This window comes from Toxorhynchites rutilus, chromosome 3, assembly GCF_029784135.1.
Source record: "Toxorhynchites rutilus septentrionalis strain SRP chromosome 3, ASM2978413v1, whole genome shotgun sequence".
In the NCBI taxonomy this organism is placed as follows: domain Eukaryota; kingdom Metazoa; phylum Arthropoda; class Insecta; order Diptera; family Culicidae; genus Toxorhynchites; species Toxorhynchites rutilus.
In genome coordinates, this window is record NC_073746.1 from 37975498 (window position 1) to 37995452 (window position 19955).

Consider the following 19955-nt stretch of genomic DNA (forward strand, 5'->3'; position numbering starts at 1 on the left):
ATGGTTTGAATGGATGAAAATTGGAAGCATTCCCATTTCCGCATATATTTGTTCTGTCCATTTATGTGCTTTCCCGAACAGAGCTGTCAATAACGAGCAACTTATCGGCGAGCAACGAAGGGGAAATCGTAAGATGTAAAGTCTCCGTGAACACAGGAAAAGAAGAAGAGCGAAGGGGAATATTTGCCTAGAGTATAAACAGTTGATCTCGCTGAGGCAAACTTTTTAGAGGCAAATGAACTGTAAAGTTTAAAGCCTCTTAAAAACAAAGAAAGAAAGAAAGGCAAACTTTCATTCTTCGTGAGGAAATCGACTGTACAACATCGTGGCAGGACGAGCTGGACGGCGAGGGATCCAATGTCTATCTCAAGGCAATGGGAGTGAAGCGGTAGTATGATGGATAAAGTAAAGTTTTCCAAGGGTCTTTTTGAAGGTAAGACGAATGAACTGTTGTTGTTGAAGTTGAAGTCTCTCTAATTCAACAAGCAAGGAAAGAAGGCAAACTTTCAGTATCGATTAAGGTTCTGAGCTACACAATTGTGTGGGGAATCATCAAGCTAGGCTTTCGTCAGCTCACCAAGAAAATAAATGTTCTGGAATTTTGTCAGTGATTTGGTTTCGCATGACTGTAGGAAAACTCTCTCCACAAAGGATGACAGCTAAGCTAATCTAGACTGGCAATATCAACAGAAAGGGCTTCTGTTGAGAAGTGTGCAAAACGGAGATAAGTGTGTGTATATTTAGTTGCTTCACGCCATTGATATATGAATATTTGTGTGCTTACATGCGTGCTTCATAACCCGTACGTAAAAATAGTGCATCTTCCCTACGCTGAAACCCCATTTGTATCTGCTCCCATGTGCATTGGCCCTGCAACGATGCAATAATCGTCTATTTTTTTTATGCTATGATTGACGATTGTTTGGTGTTTCAAATTATGCAGCCGTAATGATAAATATAAACAAGGAAGGGAGATAGCGGGAGGGAAATATTTGCGCTAGGGTATTAGTAATGAATCTCTGCTGAGGCAAATATTCGACCTTTTTCCAAGCAGTTGACATTGTTTGTTTTCTGTCATCATAAAGCTTCTTGACATTGCATCAAAGCATTGAAATGACGCTATGGTGAAGCAGGTGTTAAGGTTGTGCACCAAAAAATTATTTATGGAATACCAAGTTATAATAAGTTATTAATTTATTTGGGTTCGCTTGCCAGTCGTAAAACTGCTTTCAACTAGGATTGCGTTTACGCTAATCTTGATCATAATGGAGCAGTGGTACTCTTTTCGAGGTTGTTGAGATTAACAGAAAGAGATTATTTCGTTTATTTTGTCGCCAAGGAAATAAATGTCGTTCAGGAATTTTGTATGTGATTTGGTTTCGCTTGCAAGTAGCAAAACTTTCTCCACTAAGGATTACACCTGCGCTTATCTCGAGCATGTATTATTTTGCGAGCACATGAATAAATCATCAAACAAATATTGTCAAATGATTCTACAATAAAAAAAACATTTCAGGGCGACCAAACTGGTAGTATGGTTATTTCAAAATTTTCGTAGCATTATAAAATAATATCCGCAGTTATAAACAAGCGACTTGAATTAAACTACAGCGTAGTTCTACGTCAAAAATGCGGTCGTGTCTTGAACATAACCTCCTATAATTTTTTTCATTACATTCAATATCATGTCAAAACCATGACATTTTTTACATGTCGAATTAATGTGACTGATAGTTACTATTGTGTCAATTATAGTACCTAGCTGTTAACAAAAAAAATATAAAAAATCAAAAATCAATGTGAATTTCACAAACCCATGTCCGGAATAAAAAGCACATTCAGAAAATGATTTTAAATCCGGACGGTCAAAAGTTGACGATTAAATTTCTCATTGAAGGAGTTGCATGAGGGTATGTTAGAAGTCTCAGTATGGAGCATGGTGTGCGGAGCAAAGATTTTCGATCCGGGAAACTGCAAAACTATTCGGTATACAGGGCGGGGTCGATTATATGACCCGTTTGTATGTACGTGGGTAACTTTGTAACTTTGTCTGTAGCGCTGTCCCACATTAATAAAAATTTAACCTCCTGTTGACCGATTGATCTGAAATTTGGAACACACCTTCATCTCTGCAGTCATTATAAAACTGCGTATTTCATTATCTTAAAAATCCAAAATGGCGGTCGCTATAAAATGGCGGATTTCCTATTTTCTCTAAACTCCATTAATATGGATATCAAACGAAAGGGATTGACTAGTAGAACACAGCTGTTTATGAAAAATGCAAATCCAAAATGGCCGCCGCCACAAAATGGTGACATATATATTTTTTCCAAACCTTATCAATATGCATATCAAATGAAAGGGCCTGACTAGTAGAATACAATTATTGATGAAAAATATAAATCCAAGATGGCGGCCGCTACAAAATGGTGGATTACATATTTTCTCGGAACTTCATCAATATGCATATCAAATGAAAGGGCTTGATTAGTAGCATACAATTATGCATATTCAAAATGACCGCCACCACAAAATGGTGCCATATATTTTTTTTCAAAACTGCATCAATATGTTTATCAGATGAAAGGGCTATTAGAATACAGTTATTTATGAAAAATGCTAATCCAAAATGGGCCACGTCTGATTTTGATTATCTACAGTTAGTTGTTTCATTACATGTCATATTGATGAGATTTAGAGAAAATATTTGTAATCCACCATTTTGTAGCAGCCGCCATCTTGGATTTATATTTTTAATAAATTACTGTATTCCTTTCATTTGATACCCATTTTTAAAACATATATATGGCGCCATCTTGTAGTGGTCATCTTGTGAAAATACAATAAATAATTGAATTAATAAAAAACTTTTGTACCAAACGTGTTTCCAGTTAGTCCCGCTACTTATGATTAAATAATTTCTCTCAAAAAATTGCAAAGAATTGCAAATTGCAAAAAAGTGTCCGGATTTGAAATCACAATACGATGAAAGAAATTTCAAATTTTGAACAAATATAACATACATTCTGTGATTCATAACTTAGATGAAGGCCTTCTGATTCTATAGGAACGCTAATGAAATATTTCAACATTTTTTAGTAGTTGAAGTTATATTCGTAAGCGCTTAAGCGTCCGAATTTCGATGCATTACTAGATTTAGACAATCAATCAATCTGCCATACTAATGGAACACAAATTTCTGCATTATTCGAGAATAATTCAAGAAAATGAAACCAAATTAGGCATACTGAGGTTTTAGGGTGCAATAAATGTTTTTACGGTGGTTGGACTCTCCACCCCCCTCTCTAAGGGGGGGCTGCCATACAAATGAAACACAAATTTCTGCATTACTCGCGAATTAATCAAGAAAATGAAACCAAATTAGGCATATTGAGGTTTTAGGGTGCAATAAATGTTTTTACGCTGGTTAGACTCTCCACCCTCCTCTCTAAGGGGGGGGCTGCCATACAAATGAAACACAAATTTCTGCATTACTCGAGAATTAATCAAGAAAATGAAACCAAATTAGGCATATTGAGGTTTTAGGGTGCAATAAATGTTTTTACGCTAGTTAGACTCTCCACCCTCCTCTCTAAGGGGGGGCTGCCATACAAATGAAACACAAATTTCTGCATTATTCGAGAATCAATCAAGCAAATGAAACCAAATTAGGCCTATTGACGTTTTAGGGTGGAATAAATGTTTTTACGGTGGTTAGACTCTCCACCCTCCTCTCTAAGGGGGGGCTGCCATACAAATGAAACACAAATTTCTGCATTACTCGAGAATTAATCAGGAAAATGAAACCAAATTAGGCATATTGAGGTTTTAGGGTGCAATAAATGTTTCTACGCTAGTTAGACTCTCCACCCTCCTCTCTAAGGGGGGGCTGCCATACAAATGAAACACAAATTTCTGCATTACTCGAGAATTAATCAAGAAAATGAAACCAAATTAGGCATATTGAGGTTTTAAGGTGCAATAAATGTTTCTTTGGTGGTTAGACTCTCCATCACCCTTTCTAAGGGGGGGCTGCCACACAAATGAAACACAAATTTCTGCATTACTCGAACTAGCGAAATTGAACTTTGTTCGAAACTGGAAATGGATTTTTATGTGATGAAACGCACTCGATATCTTCTTCTATCTATACAAAAAAAAAGGGATCGCCGGATGTGTTGATAAGAGCATAACTCGAGGAAGGAATTTAACCATTTAGAGCTGTCTTTATTCTATCATATTTTCTGTATAAAACATTTATTCCATGTAACGGAAAAAATTGCAAGTGGTTGAAAAATCTTGAACAAGAATTGTGTCTCAAAATAATCTGATATTATAATGATGATGATTAGAAATACTAGGAATTTTATAGTAAAAGTTAAATTCAACGGGGTCGATTAGAAGAACAATCAATGAACAGTTCTGCGATTGGACTCATGAACTTGCTCATAGTAAGAAAACGAGGATGTTTGAAGGTATTGATAACAAAACACAAATTTTGGGCGGGACGAAGTTTGTCGGGTCAGCTAGTAATCATATAATAACATACAATCTACCTTAGGGCAAATACATATAGAGTAGGCCCTAGAACATTTAAACTGATGACCGCTACAATACACCATGCTCTATTAAGAGAATTTGGTTGAAAGCGTACGAAAGTACGAAGCGTACTGATCACTGCTGACTAGGGAATTTTAGGCGAAAAACAGGTTCAGGTTCAGGAAACGCAGTTTAGTTTTTAATGTACTTTGCAAGTAATAGGCAATAAAGTTGTTTAAAAGTGTTTTTTTTTATCATGCCTGTACACCCCACGGCTTTGGGGATTCAGTTGGGTAGGTATTTGCACTAGCAGTCCAACCCGACAAAACTATCGGTCTATAAAAAGTAGCAGTCTACGGGGTCTCTCAGTAACTTACTACATGGGCTGAAAAGTCCCGGAATTTTTAATGAAAACCATCGTTTTTTGGGCAAAGCTGTATTTATTCCTCAACCTAACGCGCGGATAGCTTTTGCATGTCAAAAATGTCGCGCAAAATGTTTCTCACTCATTATTTTGAAATGCTTACTTAAACTAACTCGCTCGCTCAATTTCACTTTACGGTCGCTCAAAACAATTCGATGCACTTGTTTTACGATTTTTGAATTCGTACGGCCCAATTTAAATTCACTAAAACACCGATATACTGTTGTTATCGAAGAAGCAGAAGTGGAATAACATTTCGTCAACCACCGCCTTGATTGTTCAGAAGTTTTTCCTATCAAAAAACAATGTTTGATCAAAATACGATGTTCCTCTTTTTCCGTTTTCTATACGTATTCTCAAGTAGTGACACTTAAACAACTGTAGTTTGTGAACAAATCAACTAAATGTCATGAAATTTTACACATAAACTAGTGACAGATGGTCGGGGTTTGGCCAAAACGAACCAAGCGCCAAAAACATTATTTTGAGATATTTCAATTTGAAGTTTGGGCTCCCACTAATTGACTGTGACCGATCAAATCTATCATTTTATCGCTCACGTGTTACCAACATGATATCAAACATAATACTCCCTTTCATACTGTAAGCAAACTTCGTCAGTTTCTGATTCAGGACCTTTATGGAAATGAAAAAAAAAACAAAATTTCGTTTCTGCTAGACACGCAAAGCTTCTTTCTATTTGCAGCCAGAGCGAACCATGTACATGATAACTATTAACATAATATCAATACACAACACATTAGTATTTTGTAACGTCTCCAGACTAATTTCATGAATGCTGTTTTTGACGAAATAATTTCTTGGTGAATGGAAATAAATTGATTTAAGAATGCATTGCACTTGGTTCGTTGTGGTTGAACGCAATTTTGAAAAATGCAGACCAGCCTCCTAACACGCTTCTACACTTCATTGCAGCCCTTTGGCTGTTTTACTTACCAGATCCCGACGACAACTGATTCCAGGAGCTGTCCAAAACAATAAAATCTGTTGAAGATTTGGATCTGCCTTTTTGGAGAAAATGATCACTATTGTGGGTCCGTGGTTCGCTTTGGTTGAATGCAATTGCGTTTTTTTAAAGTCTGCTACACATTATTTTGTTTTGGAGATGTTGTCAATTGTCCGAATGACATAGTCATTTTACAGTTGATAGATTATTATTTTCTGCATCCAGTGGTGTAACTCAATTTTGAAAAAAATGGCGCTTGGTTCGTTTTTGAAGAACCCTCACCAGATGAACTTCTCGAAAATAAATTTGTTAATTTTTAGTGGCACCATCTGTTGAAAAATCCTGGACTGTTCAGCCCATGTAGTAGTAATCGTTCGAATAGTTATCATTCTTGAAGTCGATAGATCGAATGATTTCAGAAATAAGTGTATGGAACTAATTTTTTTGTTCACAAACATTTGAATCATTTAATTTATCATTAAATCTCCAAACTCTGTTATAAACTGATTGTACATCATGAACACCCCTCGAACACGCATATACGGGAAAAACAAACCATTTACTGAAAACATCTGGGGAAATCCACCTTCCCCACGGCTGGATGTTTGTTTTGGAAATGAGATCATTAAATATTTACTCGCCTCTCGCATTATATAACCGAGCCGCTTGGAGAAACTCTCTGAGCGAGTGCACAAAACGTGCATCGTCGAGAGGGAGTAATCAAAGATATTTCTCTGTTTTTGTTTTGATTCGTTTCGCTCATTGTCCTTTCCTCTATATTGAGTACGTATTTTATGAGCCGTCTCATGTGCTCTATCATATAAACGCTCAGTTTCGCATGCTCCCGATGTCTGAGAGAGTATCGATGCATGTGTGATTGCTCAGCGAAGCGTGGAAGAATTTTTTAGTGGTGGTCTGTGCTGCCATCAAGCGCCAGTTTCCCACATTTCTGCTCGAATTTTTATCCTAGACTCGCACTGTCATGCTTTTCACATTAAGGTTCATTTCCAAGTCCGGTGAAAAAATTTTTATTCAGTCACGTGTCACTATAACGCTTATACTTTTCAGTTATTAGCATGGATTTTGGATATTCATAGAGTATTATTTCTACTCTTGTTTGATAATTGAGACTTATCAACTAAAACATTGGACAACGTATTTGTAACAAAAACTTAGAGAAAAGAAGATGGGTTGGGCCTAACGCGCGGACCGGAGCTCGACGTTCGATTGTGATTGTGTTGTAGAGTAATTGCATTTAAAATGAGTTTTTCATTGTTCAGAAATATGAAATTTTTTACTCTTTTGATACATCGAATGGAGGTCATGTTTCTTTTATTAACTAATAAAGGGTGTGTCACATCAAATTGCATCACGGAAAAAACACTGTAGAAATTAAATTTTGAGGAATTTTATCTTCAGCTTTCGCTTAGAATCAGATAAGAGTGTATAGATCACGTTGGCCATGCTTCACTGTCAATTTTTCTTAAATTTGGAAAAATGTCGTCGAACGAAAAAGAGCGTCGTGAATTAATCCTGCGCACTCATTTCGAGAATCCGGAGTTGTCACATCGGGACATCGGTAAGATGCTGGAAATCGTCCAATCCACGGTCAGCAGAGTACTAAAACGATACTTCGAGAACCTAACCATCGACCGGAAAGTGAAGAACGGCAAAAATGGATGCTCCGTCAGTGAAAAAGATCACAAGCGCGTAGTTAAGCAGTTTAGACGTGACCCGAGAAGTTCGGTCCGGGATGTCGTCAATAAGCTGAATTTGTCAAGTTCATTCATCCAGCGGACCAAGCAGCGGGAGGGCCTGCGTACATACAAGGTTCAGAAGGCTCCTAACCGCGACGAAAGGCAAAACATGGTGGGGAAGACGCGAGGCCGGCAGCTGTACACCGAAATGCTGACGAAGCCGCATTGCCTGGTAATGGACGACGAAACCTACGTCAAAGCGGACTTTCGTCAGCTGCCGGGCCTGTTGTTCTTCTCCGCAGAGGACAAATTCAGCGTTCCGGAGGAGATTCGCAAGCAGAAACTATCCAAGTTTGCCAAAAAGTACATGGTGTGGCAAGCGATCTGCTCTTGCGGAAAGCGGAGCGCCCCCTTCGTGATGACCGGCACGGTAAACGGGCAGGTTTACCTTAAGGAGTGCCTACAGAAGCGCTTACTACCACTATTGAAGCAGCACGAGGGCCCGACCATCTTCTGGCCGGATCTCGCTTCGTGCCACTATTCAAAGGACGTGTTGGAGTGGTACGAAGCCAACGGGGTCACCTTCGTGCCAAAATAAATGAACCCGCCCAACGCGCCGGAGCTTCGCCCAATAGAGAAATATTGGGCGATTATGAAGCAGGCCCTCCGGAAGAACCCAAAAGTTGTCAAATCGGAGGCGGACTACAACAAGTTGTCAAATCGGAGGCAAAACTACAACCTGACGTTGTACAGAACCTTATGGACGGGGTAAAGAGGAAGGGCTTGGGAACATACGGGCTTGGACTCGAAGTATGAATAAAAAGAAAATGCCAAAAGTTGTTTAATAGTTTTTATTTTACTGTCTAAAATTTTCAAAAGGATCGGTCTACTGGGCGAATTTCTACAGCGTTTTTTCCGTGATGCAATTTGATGTGACACATCCTTTATTCTTTAAACGGGTAGGATGAGGTAGAATCCGAACCACATTCTAACATGGGCACGAGGAACTCGACACTATTTGTTTTTTTATATCGATGTTCAAAAATGTGCTCAAAATAACATTAAAGCCATTACCACCCTTTTCTTCTGTTTATTTAATTATGCAGAAGAGGACAAGGAGTCATCATTTATCAGTGTATTTTTGAACACAAGCCTAAAAAGGTTAGATCTACATAGATATAAACCTAAGCTTGATAAATCAATAACCACAGAAATATAGTATGGATGAAAAAAGCATTTTCTCCTACGTTGCCACGCTCTCCAGAATATTTTTTGTAGGGGTTTTAATAAAATTAAAACCATGCGATGTTTATTAACTCCCAATTGATCATACTGCGCCTGTACACCTGTGCACGTGTAAAGTACCCTATGGTCATGAGTGCTTTCTTGGGAAGTTCGTGTAGCTGCTATTGTAAATTGATCTCATCGGATGCTAGGTTCTGCTTATTTATAGGGAAAGAAATGGAGAACGGACACATGAGTTCAGGGCAGTCAAGCGGGAAAATAATAAAATTTCTAAGGAAGACGTATATGGGTAACATAATATTAAGATCGCGACTACTTAAGCTATCATGATCTGACATGTGTGACCTCTAAATCAGCAGCCAGTTAAACTCTTTAATTGTATTTTTTACATTACCAAACAACATGCTCGATATCATGACATTCTGGACCACAATTACATGTATACTTAGCAGCAAGACCTACACGATAAAAACGGGAATTGAGCACGATTTGATTGGACAACAATCTGAACATCAATTTAATAAGATCTCTATCAACGTTTAACCTTTGGAGCCTGGCTCTCGACAAATCTTTAGGGAAAATAGAGCAAAACCACCCAAGATCATTTCAAGATTATTCCAAGATCATCCCTTCATTGATTCTACCAACTGATAAATCCCTATTACCGGCATATGAAGAATAATTCATAATTTTAGGCAAAAACATTGCTCGTTGCGAGTGGTAAGTGAAATTGAAATAACACACCCATTTTAATAGTCAAATTGCTTTTTTTTTTTACTATATTCACTGTTCGTGTTTTAAACAAAAAAGTTGATGGGTCTGAGCATAGGGGCACGGACGGGATTTTGACATAGGACTGTGATTGTGTGTAGTAATTGCATCTGAATTGAGTTTTTTCATTGTTCAAAAACTGTAATTTTTTTTCTCTTTTGATACATCTAATAGAAGCCCTGAGAAGGCCGTTTCCTGTATGAATTTGTATCGTTTAAACGGGTTAGATGAGATAACGTGATAGAATCCGGAACCACATTCTGTTCACAACACAAAAATACCATTAAAGTCAGTACTACCCTTTTCTTCTGTTTATTCAATTATGCAGAAAGGAGGAGCCATTATTTGTCATTTTTGAACAAAAGTCTAAAGAGTTAGGATCTACATAAATATAAGCCTGAGTCAGATAAATCTATCTATCTATCTATATATATATATATATATAAATGGATTTCTGTCTGTCTGATTCTTATGGGCTCGGAAACTACTGAACCGATCAACATGAAAGTTAGTATGTAGGGATTTTTGGGACCGGGGAAAGTTTTCGTGATAGTTTGAGACCCCTCCCCCCTCTCTAAGGGGGGGCTGCCATACAAATGAAACACAAATTTCTGCAACACTCGGAAATTAGTCAAGCAAACGAAACCAAAGTTGGCATGCGAAGGTTTTAGGGTGCAATAAATGTCTCTATAGTAGTTAGACACCCCTCCCCCCTCTCTAAGGGGGGGGCTGCCATACAAATGATACACAAATTTTTACCCGGAAATTAGTCAAGCAAACGAAACCAAAGTTGGCATGTGATGGTTTTAGGGTGCAATGAATGTTTCTATAGTAGTGAGACACTCCTCCCCCTCTCTAAGGGGGGGCTGCCATACAAATGAAACAAAAATTTCTGCATTACTCGGGAATTAATCAAGCAAACGAAACCAAAGTTAACATGTGAAGGTTTTAGGGTTTATAAAATGTTTCTATGGTGGTTAGACACTCCTCCCCCTCCCAAGGGGGGGGTCTTCCAAACTAATGAAGCATAAATATCTGCATTGCTCAAGAACTAATCAAGCAAACAGAACCAAAGTTAGCATGTGAAGGTTTAGGGTGCAATAAATGTTTCTATGGTGGATAGACACTCCTCCCCCCTCTCTAAGCGGGGGCTGCCAGAAAAATGAAACACAAATTTCCGTATAACTCGAAAACAAATCAAGTAAATGGAGCCAAATTTGGCATGTGAAGGTTTTAGGAGGCACGAAATAATTCTATGGTGAATAGACACTCCTCCCCTCTCGCTAAGGGGTAGCTGCCATACAAATAAAACACAAATTTCTGTATAACTCGAAAAATAATCATGCAAAATGAGCTAAATTTGAGATGTGAGGGTTTTTGGGTACGAGAAATGTTTTTATGATGGCAACCAAACATATTCCAACTCTGAAAAAAATGGAAAAGTTCGAAAAATTCTATTCGCATATGTTCTACAATTATATATTGACAAGCGTTATTAGTCCATTTGATGTTCGCGCTGACGATATTGATCTTCGTTCGAAAGTGGAAATGAATTTTTAAACATGTGCTAAAACACACTCCTATATCGTCTTTCATCTATATACATAAATTAAAATGGATCACCGAATGTGTTGATAAGAGTCTCTAGAAAGGAATTGTCCGATTTAGGGCTGTCTTTATTCTATCCTATTTTCTGTATCAAACATTTATTCCATATAACGGAGAAATATGTTATTTGCAAGTGATTGAAAAATTTTGAACGAGAATTGTGTCTGAAAATAATCTGATTTTATAATGACGAGTTTTGATAGAAGTACTAGGAATTTTATAGTAAAAGGTAATTTTAAAGGGTAGATTAAAAGATCAATCAATGAATATTTTTGCGATTGAACCCATTAACGTGCGATTAATAAGAAAACGTGGATGTGACAACGAAAAATAAATTTTGGGCGAGATGAAGTTTGTCGGATCAGCTATTACAGATAAAAATAGTATTTTCTCACGTTGTCTGGAACATTGTTTGTAGTAATTTTATAGCCATGTGATGTATATTGAGTATTCTATGGCCATGAGTAATCTCTTGGGAAGTTCGTGTAACAGCTGTAGTGAACTGATCTCGTTGGATGCTAAGTTTTGCTTATGTGTAGGAAAAGGAAAGGAGAATGGGCCAGTGCATCTGTGAAAGTGAAGCGGGTTTCTAACGAAGACATATATGGGGAACATAATGTTGAGATTGCGACTACTCAAGCTATTATAATCTGATATGCGTGGGTATACCATTTGAACTTCTAATTCAGCAGCCAGTTTCATTCATTAATTGCATTTTTACATAACCAAACAACATGCTCGATATCAGTGTTGCCACATTTAAATCTGTACCAGAGAGGTTAAAAATCTTTCTCATCTGTACTTTTTCTCCCAAAAATATGTACCATTGAAAATATTCATCGTAAAGAAACATCTATTTAATCAGCATGATGAATACATGATAAATACATATTAATTTGCTTAAAATACTACATTTACGTTGGCAAGTCATTCGTGTGTTTGATATTGCTTATACTTAGTTTTTCTGAATCTAGATTGCATCATATCATTTATTAAAATTTTTGAGCTGCCGCCACGATGTTAGTCAAATCTTTTGATTCTCAAAATATCGTTCATAATATCGTTGCTGAGCCGATTTCGAAGATTATTTTTGGTCTGATTATATTCAGTGAGTGGGAACGTTACAAACAAGGCATCGAAACGCCGAAAATGCGAGTGAGTCGTCGGTTCTTTTTAGGCATCCAATTTTTGTCGACCAATCCTGCACATGCTTGTTTTCTGAAACTATGCTTTCCTCGCGGAGTAATTTTACCTTTAGGATACGGAATTCATTCTCCAGATCTTGTATATTCCCATTCCCACACAACGGTAATGCTTGTCAAATTGGAAAAGTTTCTGAAACTTAACATTGCCGCAGCCTTGAGCAATTATTGCATTGTAAATGTTTTTATGATCAGCAGCACCATGTATTGTACCTTTATGTTGCTTTGTTCAAATGTAAGAAATTTCATACGTGGAAATAAATCTGTACCAATCTGTACTTTTTGACGAAAATCTGTACTCTGTAACGACAAAATCTGTACGTTTCCAGATAAATCTGTAAGTGTTGCAACACTGCTCGATATTATGACATTCTGGACCACAATTACATAAATTGTTAGTAGCAAGACCGACAAGATAAAGACTTGAATGAGCCCGAAATGATTGAACTTTGGGGATAAGAGATTCTATCAAAACAAATAGATCCTATTGAAAAGTTAAGCGTGAATTCATAACACGTATCGACGCGCAATTGGTGCAGGCCCTGCAAGCCATCCGTAAAAATAAAACGCACAGGAAAATTCACAAAGAAATTCGAGACAGGACAATCGGACTAGACCCACGCAAAGAACACGGACTAGAGATTGGAAACTCGGAACATGGAACTGCAAGTCTCTCAATTTTCTTGCGAGTACCCGAATTCTTTCGGAAATATTGAGAGCCCGCAATTTCAACATCGTAGCGCTGCAGGAGGTGTGCTGGAAAGGTTCGATGGTGCGATCGTTCCATGGTGGATATACCATCTAACAGAGCTGCGGCAACACAACAAAGCTGGGTACAGCTTTCATCGTGATGGGGGAGATGCAAAAACGGGTGGTTGGTTGGTGGCCGATCAATGAGAGAATGTGCAGATTGAGGATGAGAGGCCACTTCTTCAATATCAGCATTATCAACGTCCACAGCCCCCATCTAGCTAGCACCGATGACGATAAAGAAGAATTCTACGCGCAGCTAGAGCGTGAATACGATCGCTGCCCAAAACACGACATCAAAATCGTCATCGGTGATTTGAACGCTCAGGTCGGCCAGGAGGAGGAATTCAGACCGGTAATTGGTAGGTTCAGCGCCCATCAGCGAACCAACGAAAACGGCCTAAGACTTATCGACTTCGCTGCCTCCAAGAACATGGCCATACGTAGCACCTTCTTCCAGCACAGCCTCCAATACCGTTACACCTGGAGATCACCACAGCAAACAGAAACACAAATTGACCACGTTTTGATCGACGGTCGGCACTTCTCGGATATCATCGACGTCAGAACCTATCGTGGTGCTAACATCGATTCAGACCACTACCTGGTGATGGTCAAACTGCGTTCTAAACTGTCAGTCGTCAATAGCATAAGACACCAGCGCTCACCACGGTACCACCTACGACGACTACAGGAGCCGAACGTTGCTGCAACATATTCGCAGCGTCTTGAAGCTGCGTTACCGGGGGTAGACGAACTGGATGCTGTTCCCCTCGATGAATGCTGGAACTCCTTAAAATCAGCAATTAGCAGCACAGCAGAGACCGTCATCGGGTATGAACAACGAGGACAACGGAACGAATGGTTTGACGACGAGTGCCGAGCGCTCCTGAACGAGAAGGATGCAGCACGCGCAGCCATGCTGCAACGAGCGACTCGACAAAACGTGGAACGATACAGACTGAAACGAAGGCAGCAAACACATCTCTTTCGGGAAAAAAGCGCCGCCTGGAAGAGAAAGAGTGTGAGGAGATGGAGCTGCTTTATCGTTCTCGAGAATCGCGGAAGTTCTTCAAGAAACTAAACGCCTCGCACAAAGGCTTTGTGCCGCGGGCCGAAATGTGCAGAAACAAGGAAGGAGGCATCTTGACGAACGAACGCGAGGTGATCGAAAGGTGGAGGCAGCACTACGATGAACACCTGAACAGCGCGCAGACAGGAGACCTAGACGGCGTTGAGGAGGACTACACCGGTGCAATGAACAACGACGACGTACCACCCCCGACGATGGGTGAAGTTAAGGAGGCCATTAATCAGCTCAAGAACCACAGAGCAGCTGGTAAGGATGGCCTCGTAGCGGAGCTCTTCAAGGGAGGGCCGAGAAAACTTGTAGAGTGTATGCACCGGTTGATAGTCAGGATCTGGGACACAGAACAGCTACTGGAGGAGTGGAAGGACGGGGTAATCTGCCCCATCTATAAAAAAGGCGACAAGTTGGATTGTGGGAACTATTGTGCCATCACAATCCTGAATGGTGCCTACAAAATTTTGTCTCAGATCCTCTTCCGCCGCCTATCGCCAATAGTAAGTAGATTTGTGGGAAGTTATCAGGCCGGATTCATGCCCGGTTGCTCGACGACGGACCAGATTTTTACACTGCGGCAGATCCTCCAAAAGTGCCGCAAGTATCAGGTCCCTACACACCACATCTTCGTCGACTTCAAGGCCGCATATGATACAATCGACCGACGACAGCTATGGAGGATCATGGACGAACACGACTAGCAGGAGGGACTGATCGCAACAGAGTTCTTCTTGGTAGTAGTGTTGTGATCGACGGCGACGAGCTCGAGGTGGTAGAGGAATTTGTCTACCTTGGCTCGTTGATAACAACTGACAACAACAACAGCCGTGAAATTCGAAGACGCATTGTCAATGGAAGTCGAGCCTACTATGGGCTCCGCAAATCCTTGAGGTCCAACAAACTCCGACCCCGTACGAAGTGTACCCTGTACAAATCCCTAATTCGACCGGTTGTTCTCTATGGGCACGAAGCATGGACGATGCTTGAAGAGGACTCAAAAGCACTTGGAGTTTTCGAACGCCGAGTGCTCAGAACAATATACGGTGGTGTACAGGAAAGCGGAGTATGGAGAAGGAGAATGAACCACGAACTGGCGCAACTCTACGGCGAACCCAGTGTTCAGAAAGTCGCCAAGGCTGGACGAGTGCGATGGGCAGGGCATGTTGCAAGATTGCCGGACAGCAGCTTTGCAAAGATGGTGTTCGCATCGAATCCGGTAGGAACAAGAAGGAGAGGAGCCCAGCGAGCGAGGTGGTTGGACCAGGTGGAGCAGGACTTGGCAAGAATCGGTGCAGCCGGGAGTTGGAGAACTGCAGCCATGGATCGGGATTATTGGCGAAAAATTGTGAAGAAGATCTAATCTCTCAATGGGATGTAGCATCATTATAAATAAATAAATAAAATAAATAAAATCGACGCGCAATGTGAGCTTACACTCGTATGTAGGCAACAAAATTGCAAGTGGTTAGTGCAATCGAAAAAAACATACCCATTTCAATCGTCAAATTGTTTAACTTTTTAACTATAACTTTACTAGTTTAACTATATTTTCTGTTCGTGTTTCAAGCAAAAAATCCTGTCTAATGGTATATAATACAAATCCTGTCTAATGGTATATAACGATTTTGAGTAATATGCGTTTGAAAACTCTTAATGAATCGTTACATTTTTCGTAGAGTGACCCCCCTCCCCACATATAGAAATCAAAGACATAGTCCTATGTCAAAAATTTCTGGATAAATTTACTGTATAAAACATAACATATATCGCAATAACGATTTTGTGTATAAAATCTCTTAATGAATCGTTACATGTCTCATTTTCAATATCGTGACCCTTCTATATATTAAAATCAAAGACGCAGTCTTACGTCAAAAACTTCATAAACTTCATAAACTTTCTATTTGGTTAATAACTCAACTGCAAAAACGTTTCAATTCGAGTTTGCTATAGAATCCGATAGATGAGGTTCTGACCTATCTTCCACATTGTCAAATACAGCTGGGAATGTGTTTGCAGCTAAGTTATGACCAAAAGAGAGAGTCGATGTGGAGAAATTGATGATTCCACTTACACCCCTTTCATTTTGAGCCCCTCAATTATAATTTTCTGTGAGTTTTGATAACCTGTTATGACGCATAAAGCATGTCACTGACACTGTCAGGCTTCAAAAACTGAAAATTCTCGGTATGGAAACTCATGAATGGCCTAACATTCCTACATTCGCGCATTGGTCTGTCAGACCGAGAAATCAATAATTCGTTTATTTCTCAGAAGATATCACCATACGACTTTGCGATTCTCTCTAGCTTCGTTATTCGTCGTTCGTCGTCGTTTAGTGTATCGCATGTGTTGGTACAAAGGGGACGTGTGCCACTTTTTTAACACTTTCGGTCTGACACACCGACGCGAGTATAGGAGTAACTTTTTGGGACAAGTGCCTTTTTGACGTAGAACTACGTCTTTCATTAAGGGTGCCAAATCAGAAAACAGGTCACGTTTTTATGACGAAGATTTGTTTAATATGCTATACATTAAAATCTCCTGGTTTGTAAATGGTTAAAATACATGAAAACTCTAAGCATTTCCATTTTCCCATACATTTGTTCTGTCCATTTGTGTGCTTTCCCGAACAGAGCTGTCAATAATGAGCAACTTATCGACGAGCAGCGAAGAGGAAATTAAATTTTAAAGTCTCCGTGAACAAAGGAAAAGAAGAACAATGGAGGGGAATACTTGCCTAGAGTATAAACAGTGGATCTCGCTGAGGCAAATTTCCCTAAGTTTAAAGCCTCTCAAAAACAAAGAAAGAAAGAAAGGCAAACTTTCATTCGGCATCGGACTGTTGAGCAATCCAGTTCACTTTGCTTTCGCTGTGCTTCGATCTAAGATTGGACCCCACCAGTGGTAATCCAACTTGGATATCGTCGTGTGGTTTTTTCAGTTCGTTTTTGGCGTTATTCGTATCGTGTGTTTTTCTTTCCGCGTCATAAATTAAACGCTTCGCGTAGTGTGTGATGAGCAAGAAGAAGAGGAAGGCTGACTCGAGCACTGCAAAAAGCAAACGCATTGCCAGGGGCAGTCAAATTTCGAGGCAAGCGTCATCTAGTGAAGCACGCGATGTTGGTGTAGTGAAAAGCGCTCGCACTGAACCGAGCCTTCGCGAGTGTGACACCGCTTCGAACAACAGCGAAGTAGGCGACTTCGGCGCGTCGGTCTAAAATGTAAACGTCGTTACCCAGGCAGCAACCAAAATCAAGCTCCCCCCGCTGGTGGTGAAGGCTCTTGACAAACTCATTAGCGAATTCGCATCGATCGGTGTTACAGCAGAGTACAAACTGTGTGGCATAATTCAGTCTTTTTCCAAGCAGTTAACATTGTTTGTTTTTCGTCATCATAAGGGCTTCGTTGGTGCCTTTGACATTGCATGAATACATTAAACTGACTTCATGACGAAGCAGACATCAAGGTTGTGCGCCAAAAAATCATTTGGGGAATACCAAGCATCTTGAATGTCGTACTGGAATGTTATAAGTTATTTGGGTTCGCGTGCCAGTCGCAAAACTGGCTTCAACTAGGATTGCGCTAATCTTGATCATAATAAAGCAATGCTACTGTTTTCGAGGTTGTTGATATTAACAAAAAAATATTTATTTCGCTTGTTTAGACACCAAGAAAGTAAATGTCGTTCTGCAATGTTGTATGTGATTAGGTCTCGCTTGCCAGTAGAAAAACTTCCTTCCTGGCAGCTGCGCTTATGTCGAACATGAGTAATGCAACTTTTTTTCGAGGCTAGTAATATAAACAGAATCGTTTCATTTGAGAATAACGCAAAATGATGAGAAGTGTTCATATTCCTAGTAGTTTCAAGCCACCAATATATGTCTCTGTATGCGTGCTATGGCAAACGCTTGTTTGGCGATTGGTTCACGTTGTACGAACGATGCCTGGGGGTGCAATTCCACTGAGACAATGCTAAATAACATGTAGCATGATATTTGATACTTGCATGTGTTGTCATTGTTGTTGTTTCCTCGTGGTGCCAAAGATATATTGATGTAGTTATGAGATGTGGAATAATGGTAATGGTGATGGTAGACTCGACTGAAGCCGAGTCTATGTCAATTGCGAAAAAGGCCACCGTAATAGGGTTCGACGTAAATTTTCAATGCATTTACATGAAATTAATTGCTACATATGATTAGCTAGTGTATTGTTCTGCGAGGGTAAGACTGAATCATCAATCAATTATCGTCAACTGATTCTACAATGAAAAAACATTTAAGAGATTATTCTACTAAGCAGTTGTTTCTAAATTTTCACAGCACTATAGAACAATATCCGAAGGTATAAACAAGCGACTTATATAAAATAACAGCGTAGTTCTACGTCCACAATGCGGTTGTATCTTGGACACAACCTCCTATAATTTTTCATATTCTAGAATATTGTGAATGAAACGTATAAATTAATGTTAGTGGCATGGAATATTTATTGAATATAATGCATAAGATTATTACTGGACTATTCCTTTTGTAACTGGATTGAACGTATCCATATATTAATTTTCGTCGATATATTCGTCGTTAGATTCATACGTTCAAAAGCAAAATATAAAAGTTACATATACAGGGAAACTTCGATATAACGTACCCTCGTTATAACGTACCCTCGATATAACGTCACTCGATATAACGTACATTTTACCTCGATATAACGTACACATTTCCAAAGTGTAAAGGAAAATTTTGTAAAATATTTTTTTCTGATAGAACAATGAATTATCTGTATTGTGATGCTAAAACAAGTTTTGTACCTTCAATCAATCCCGAAATACAGCTGGTTTTGTGATTCCAGATTCTAAATGAATCAAGCTTTAATCAACAGTACGAAGGGAAACATCATGAGAAAGGCTGGCTTCGTCTTCTGATTGAAGTTATTCATTAACTTTACTAAAACAGCAACACAATAATGTATTATAGACTACGTTTGTGAGTACTTTATTATGCTTCGAATTTTGAAAGTGAAATGTACGTTATATCGAAGTTTACCTGTACACACTTGTGAAAGAATTTCACTTGTGGAAGAATTTCAAACAGTAAACTATAAACTTATCGGTAGCTTATGGTAATTTTCAACAGTTGCAGTTTCGGGGATATTTTTTTTATAATGGACAATATCGACAAGAAAACAAGAAAAAGAAAAGAAAGTTCCTAGAAATCCTTTTATATCATCTTTTAATGCCTCATCTAAAAAAAGGCATCAATTTTTAGTTTAGCAAGAAAACAGTGACAAAGAATATTAGAAATATGCAAACTTTATATTCCAGAACCTTTATCATCTGGTCGTTATACATTTTTCTTTTCGATAAAAGATCCGAAAAACACGCAACAACTAAATGAAATGTAAAAAATATGTTTGTTTCGAGCAAGCAGTTATGCTATGTTCTGATTCTTACTCCAATGGAACCACAATCGATTAATACGTTTTTATGTTATTTTATAGCTCTTTATACTTCCATGAATTATATTCAGTTGCTTACTTCTAATTAATAACAGTGAAAATTTCAAATTTCGTTATTTGTGTTGGAGTATCAAAAATTTCTCTATTTTAAGGAGGCTGAATTAGATGACTAATAAAACATAATAAAGACGAAGAAAACATA